Here is an 8068-nt window from a genome sequence, read left to right on the forward strand (position 1 = left end):
ATTCTCTAGTAACCGAGGAGCTCATCTCCGCCGCCTCGATTGAGGATATAATGACCCTTTTTACGAGCATGACCCGGATTCATCTTACGATTGACCCATCAATGCCAAAGCCTTCAGCAGCCTCACTAATGGAATCGAGCGTGGTGTTAAAAGTACCCTCGATATCTAGAACCGCTCCCAGGGCTACGCGCCCGGCAGACATTCATCTCTCCCGCCTGCACACAAGGATGTAAAGAGCCGTCTCCGTAGACATACCAGCCCTGTGAGCATGTTGGAATGGATGCAGTGGTCTTAGGACCAGTACTCCATTCCCTATATAGGTATGCATCCACGAGCTTCTCCACCGTTTTTAGAAGAAACGATGATAGGCTGATGCAATCCTTCGCCATGCCATGTTTCGCACGACCCGGCTTAGGTAGGTACACAACTCTTACCTTTCTCTAGTAGTCCAAGATCGCAGGACTCCCAGACTTTACTTATTTTCTAATGGATAAAATATGTACAATAGGGTAGGATTAGTGTGTACAACGAGGTGTACAATGAGTTATGAGCGTACAGGTGTTACAGATACGTGCGCAGATATGACGCTCTTGTGGCGTCGCTTACTAATGCGGTCCTGCTTTTCCACGCCCTTCTACAGAAAAACTCGTGTAGCGAATTTTGGTGGGTCCGAAGTTCCGTAGTCCCCAGAGCTGGGAAACTGTATTTCCAGGAGACAAGTGACAGCGTCACCCGCGCTACTGCCGGAATCCTCAGCGTCCCCACGTTTTGAACAGGGTCTTTCAAAACGATCTTACAAAGTTTTTGAACATTAGGAAGATCCTCTATGTTACCACAATAGGTCCTTCAAGATCCTTGTTTGGACCTTCGAATATGGCTCTGAGCGATCTCGAGTTCTTCCCAGTCCGCTGGTAGCTTAGTTCGCATGGTTTTAGTCAAAAGTCTGCGAACCTCCTTACGAACCTTTTCCTCCTAGGTATTCTCTTCGTTCGTCGAAAGGTCCGGAAGGTTTAGACGCTCTTGTGGCGTCGCTTACTAATGCGGTCCTGCTTTAGGCAAGGCAAAGGTAGTCCATTCAACCGCTCTGACAATTTCACCACATAGCAGTCCCAGTCAGCAGATCGGGGATTCCAAAACCTACAGGACCCGCAGTGGAAGCGACGGCTTATCACATACCGTCCAACTCATCATGTGAGCTGTTGAAAAGGACTCAATCAGCTCCCACGTATGTGGAGCATCTTCCAAGTCGTATGGGAGATATGCCGAGCAGACCACCAAGTGGCTGCTCCGCGCTGTTCCATCTTTCAGCTAAATTCTCAGAGCTACGAGATTGATGATGGAAATTTCGAATAGTGCAAGTTCGGTATATACTTGTGGACTAGATAATTATGCGGTATTAAAAGGTAGGGGTACAATTACTTACATCTGTCATCTGCGGTTGAGGGTACCGTGGTTTCTAGGGTGCGCGTTCTTAAAGATGTATAAGCGGTCGACAATCTTCGAAGAAATTGAAGTAGGTGTACAATTGTACATGTTTTGGTGGGGTGGACCAGTCTTGCGGTTTGAAGAAGCTGTTCCGTTCTCATACACATCAGTAGAATTTGTTTCAACATTTAGGTCAACCTTGATGATAAGAGCAGACTCCACCGCATGAGGGTGTCTAGGTACCCCACTTGTAGTCTCTACAGTCTCTAAATTTCTGGAATTGTATAAGCCGCTAGTGGCGCTTTTTGTTTGGTTTGATAGTGCTACAACCCTCTATTCTCTAACTTACATTAGAAGTCGTATTATAGCCCTTCACAATAGTTTAGATCATGACAAATAGCTCTTTATTAAAACAAAATCAAATAAAATAAGAAATAATTGCTTGCATTCGAATAGATTTTTGAGTTTTGTATTACCTGCATTTTTCCTTAAATTGCTTTGAAAGAAAACCGAGTGGGCTTGTGATTTAAACATCTGAATGACTAAGATTATACCCACATGTCATGAATTGTTACGCCCTCGCCATTTCCATTCTTTAGCGATTTTCCCTTATTTTTGGCCCGGTTTATTTCTAACATGATGAAATTCTTCTGCTTCCATTGAAAACAACGCTTACCCGACGCCAATTAAATTTCTGGAGATTTTCTACCCCCAAATCTCGACATTTTCTTATTATTTGGTTAACGTGTATTTGTGGTTTATTGATCGCGGACGAAAAACGGTCGTATTCTTTCTTACCTTACGGTTAATCGTAATTGTTGGAAGAGATAAGAAAAGTGAAAACAATACAATCGTAGAAAATCGCTCCGTTTCGGGATGTTATCATTGGTAACTAGGATGAGCGCGTACCGTTTGTTGTGCGTCGCGTTTTCTGCATCCAAAAGGCCAGTGCTCCCTGGTTCGTTGGCGTCGCACGTGGAGTACATCGCTATCAACGTGTCTTTACCCCCGCGTTTCATAACCTTCCTCAATAGTAGCACAAACAGCGTGCTTCATCGCGTTATTAATGTACGACATTTTCCGGTACGGTCATTTAATAATAATTACGAGTGCGTTTTATTTTCGCGCCTTAACGCAATTTGTTAAAACTTATCAATTTATAATTGGATTTTTTTCATTGTTTTAGTGCAGTGTTGTGTGAGTGTTTTTTTAATAGCCATTTGGAGTTCAATGCCGTTTTGTTTAGGTGAGAGAATCTTTGAAAATACGCTCTTCTGATATTATGGGCTATTTGTGGACATTTCACGAATGAAGATATTTTCGTTGCTCGTCCGGCATATTAAATAATTCAGCGTTTAAAGATTTATTCTTGGGCAATATTTTGGAGTAAAGTAATCCGTTTCAAATGACCAGATGTGGCTTTGACGCCGCATTTGTCCGATTAATTAATCAAAGTTAACCAGCCCACCGCACATGTGGTTTTATTGTAAAAGTGTTTCAAATCAAATTTAGATATGGACAAAAATTCAATTCATGGCGGAACGTAGTACGTACTCGTCCAGTTTATAGAATGCCTGAATGTCAAAATCCTTCTTGATTTGGGTCTCTCTGGAGAGCTTTCCCATATGCGTTAGCCTCGGCGTTAGCGTCCGAAAAAGGGTGAAAGTAACTTATTATTTGCATCCGAGGGGTTGACCATTTCGAAAATTGTACCTACCTACAGTAGTCCTGCACCATTTACATCAGCACCGCAGCTACCCAGTGCTTCGCGTGTTTCGGGTTCAAACTTTGGGATATGCGCAACAAATCATTTCATTAACCAGGGTTTTTTTAATTAACAAAAACCAATTCTTGATAGTTGATCGGATTCTTCGATACTAGCTTCGATAATCCGTTGTATCGGTTTAATTTTATTTAAATAAAGTAAAAACGACAACAAAGAATAAAATCTTGAAAAAATATCATAGCTTTAAGCTTTAAACTGTTTTTTTTTAATTCGGATACCAAAAACCAGCCTGAAGTTACATTCGCTTTTTTTTTTAAGGACATTCGCTTTTGGGGTAGTACCAACCTAAACGGGAAAACAAAAAATAACTAGGACCGGGCTGAAGTTAATTCGTTTTTTTTTTATCAACGGCCATCGAAAGTGATGGGATCGGGACCAATTCTCATCCCCTTTTCGGAAAATAGCCCTAAACCCCGTCACTGGCGCGGTATACGAATAATGCAAGTTGTAATTCAAAATTGATTTATTAAAATTGAGAGTTTTGCACGCGGAGGATAAGGTCGCCGTGGAGGCCCAAGGGCCCACCTAAAACCCCCTACCTGTAGTTTTTCGAAAAGTGCCCCACAGTTCGAGAAATTCCCTTTTGTTTGGTCAATGGCGCGGTATACGAATACTGCAAGTTGGAATTCAAAATTGATTTATTAAAATTGAGTGAGTTTGGGCCTCCACGGCGACCTTATCCTCCGCGTGCAAAACTCACTCAATTTTAATAAATCAATTTTGAATTCCAACTTGCAGTATTCGTATACCGCGCCATTGACGGGGTTTAGGGCTATTTTACGAAAAGGGGATGAGAATTGGTCCCGGTCCCATCACTTTCGATGGCCGTTGATAAAAAAAAACAAAAAAAAAACGAATGTAACTTTAGCCCGGTCCTAGTTATTTTTTGTTTTCCCGTTTAGGTTGGTACTACCCCAAAAGCGAATGTCCTTAAAAAAAAAGCGAATGTAACTTCAGGCTGGTTCAATTGCGTGCGAGTAACAGACCCACTAGAAAGAAAATGAACGAAACAAAAAATAAAAATAAAGAAACTTAGGTACCTATTAACAAGAATTTTACTCGATATTACTTCTTCACAGCAAAATATCTGTAAATTTTTACCAACTTTGCTGCCTTTACATAGCTGAATTTGTTACCTAATTTGCTCCAAATATTTCCAAAAGTGGAAAATACTCGTTCAATAGCTGCTGAACTAGCTGGACAGCTCAGCAAATTGGAGACGAATGTACAAAGCTATCACAGCTTGTCCCTGTCTTGCTTCTGTACTTTGTCTCCACTCCTGGCTGGAGCTTAACCGTTTCGAAATTTTATCTTTCACGATGTTCCACCACTTGTGGTTTAACTTCTTTAGTACAGTATCTGTAAACACGATTAAAGGATAAGTATCATCTATCACTGTGAAGGAAAACGTGTAGGTAATATTAATTCATCTTTTTCGGATAAAAACTCCTTAACGCTTCTTTTAAAGTTTAGGTGTCAATTTTTTTCCAGAAAACTACCCCTAGTATAACCTAGTACTTATGTAACGATTTATGGTCATTGCGAAGCGAAGCATTATTATTGTTTACGGTTTACTACTTACTTGTCGAAAACCCCCCGTAACATTTGACGCGATTTGATAGATGGCTCCACATATTGACGGAATTTAACAAGGCAATTTTTCGGCGGAGTAATGACAGCGCATTTTCTTACCTTGATTTTTGGGTGTCCATTTTCATGTCCTTTTCTTTGTAAGCCGCATCGAAGTACACGTCGATTAAAAAAACATCTGAACGCGTAAGAAAGAACGCATAGAATTCTAATTGCCATCTTCAAAATAAAGATATTGATCTCTGGCGAGTCAATTTGTAATTTCGGAATTCCGAATTATTTGGGCGGGATTTGCCTGTGGAGGTTATACATATGCGTTTTTATCCTTTTGTCGTAAGTACCACCATGTTGCCATTTATTTATGGTATACCTACCTTCTTTAGGTTTCGGCTGCAGTTGTGCGGTAATTTCCATCGACAATCATTGCATCATTTACGATTAGCCCTCTTATATAAGAGGTACGTAAAACCTTATATCATCAAAAAAAGGGGGGTAGGGGCTTCTACTTCTTTTAGAATTCAATTCCATTTACGTTACATACTAATTCGTGTCCGACGTACAAGTTTTGTAACCTTGGGTTAAATTCTCCATTACCTATGGGTGCCGACGCCCTTAGCTTACCTCCACATCTGTAGATAACAAGCGGCCATCTTGCTGTGAAATAAGCCACCGGGTCATGAAATAGTACATTATATATCAAGGTAGAGAAGTCCACTATTATTGCCTGAGCACCAAGATTACATCTCGAGGCGCTTGCGCCGAGGGGTGTAAGGTGCGAAGTAATAGACTTCTCTACCGTGGTATATATACTATTTTTTTCACTACTAGCACTTGAAATCCTCTAAATTAACATATTATATTGATAAGAGAGTTAACGGTTGGACAGAATTGTTTGTTTCTTAATTTAACATGTCAATCAAGTACGTGGAAGTACAAGTCAAACAGGCCGTATTTTGTTCTGTCATTGAGATTTTTCAAAGAGTAATTTCGTTCGATTTTTTTCAAAATGTGATAATTTTAGGTATGTAATTTCTCTGGAAATTGCGAATGGTGGCAATTATTCGTTTTAGAGAACTTGTCTAATAACGTTCATTGAGCGAAATTTCGGGTTGTGTTTTCTAAAAGTGACAGCATGACAGTTCTCATTATTGACTACTAGTTAATAATAAAAAATTATTAACCACTTTGAACAAATGCCGAGAAAGCCTACTTTACAAGTGGAAAAAAGGTTAATAATCATGTCATCAGACGCTAGTAGTGAAAAAAAGATATAACATCGAGGATCGATCCTCGTATGGGACAACTTCTGTAACACTTTAGCGTTTTTGTTGATAACTATTTTGCCCCTGCAAGATTATATGCGATTACATTTAATTAATTTGTGGACATTAGTACACGCTCAGTATCTTTGCCATCTCAGTTAAGTTATGATCGAGTTTCAAACGCGAATGTTGTAGGACACGGCCACATCCTTTTGAAAGATTTGGTCAATTCAGTATCGTAGTGGTACCTATAGAAGCTGATTACGAGTAGAGCGAGGCCCTTCAATCAATCATCAATCAATCAATCAATACTTTATTATCAATAAATAGTAGGACTATAGAAGATTCGTCAATTCAGGCATTAATCAACGAATTCTATATACCGAGCCCTGCGCCTTGGGAGAGTTTCGCCGCGGGTTTGATGTAACGCAGCCCCAACTCTACCTACTGTTGTAAGTGGGTCGTAACAGCTTGGTCAAACCTTTTTTGAACAATGTCCCGGTATGATAACAAAAATTCTGTCATTTGATAGAGCATTTTTTTTTCTGATTTCAAAAATGTAAATATGTATCACTATTTTTTAAATATTGTTAAAATATCTTCTTTTTTGCCTGGCAAACTTTGTTTTGGGTAGTGTATGTTCGTAGTTTCTTGCGTTTTTATACGAATTAATAGCGCCATTTTTTAATAAAAATAGTGATATTTACATTTTTGAAATCAGAAAAAAGTGCTCTATCAAATGACACAAAAAGTAAAAATCTTCCATAAGAATAAACAAAGTTGATGATGGTTAACCGGGGACGAAACGTCAGGCTTAATATTTAAAACTATCATCTTGTAGAGGGAAAAAAGTGACCATAATAATAACTTCAGTAAGAAATAAAAACGATTTTGCAAAATTTCGTTTTTCTCCGAAAGTAGTCGGAATTTTTTCAGTTTCAAAAAGGCATTTTGTTAAGCATCAAAATACGCAATTTTGCCAAATTTAAACTACCTACCTATCTCTTCTAGTTTCCGAGATCCCCATGGTGGCCCTCGAATTTGCTTCAGCCTGTATAGCAACATAAAAAATGTGTAGCGCATAAAGGAAAATAATTGTGTTAACTAATTTTATAATTTTACTAGTTTGTGTTGAAAAAAAAAACGTTGCTCTTTTGTTAGTTATGCCTATATAAGCAATTTATTCTTTCAAAAATGACTAAAAATCTATATGCTTAAAATGTAGTGGCGTGGATGGGTTTCAACGGTGTCTTGTAGAGCTCAAAAAGTGCCAATGGGAAAGTGGTTTTTATTTTTTTGTATCTGTACCAATTACATCAGACAAAAATAAAAAGGAAATCGGAAAATTTCCGTTTATCTTTCATTCTGTAACTTTTTTCTAATTTGACGACCATCGTCGTATCTTCTGATCCGAGATCGCCATGATGGGCATCCCTATCTTGGACACAGTGTCTATCTTCCGCAATACGTATGAACTCGAATATGAATAAGAATAAGAAACTGTTAAAATACAAATAATTTAATGAATTTTTAATATTTTTTTTTTATTTTTATTTATTTATAATTGCTTTGGACAATTCACGATATTGTATAGGATGCGTCATGATAAGTATGAGTATATAACAAACTGAACAAACAATTAACAAAACATTAAACTATGACAAACAGTAGATAAGTACATAAAATAGACAGTTCAACAGACTACTTTTCATTGCAGAATTTTAATATTCGGCGATGGAGTAAAAACAATTTTCATTTAAATAATTTTTTTACTCTTTAAACACTGTATAATCTGTCTGGGTGACCAGTCAAATTGTATCCCGGTGTTTTTTTAAAGGTAATTTAGTATAAAAACTGTTTCATTCCTTTTCTCAAAGTTTCGCTAAATTGCTTCAATTGCTATACGAAATAAGTTCGGAAAATCGATAAAATTTATTTGTAAAAAGGTAGATTTTAATCTCTCTTTGACCGGCTGGCTGGCTGGCAGTAAAGGCGGAAGAACGCT

Source organism: Photinus pyralis, unplaced genomic scaffold, assembly GCF_008802855.1.
Source record: "Photinus pyralis isolate 1611_PpyrPB1 unplaced genomic scaffold, Ppyr1.3 Ppyr1.4_LG2, whole genome shotgun sequence".
Lineage (NCBI taxonomy): Eukaryota > Metazoa > Arthropoda > Insecta > Coleoptera > Lampyridae > Photinus > Photinus pyralis.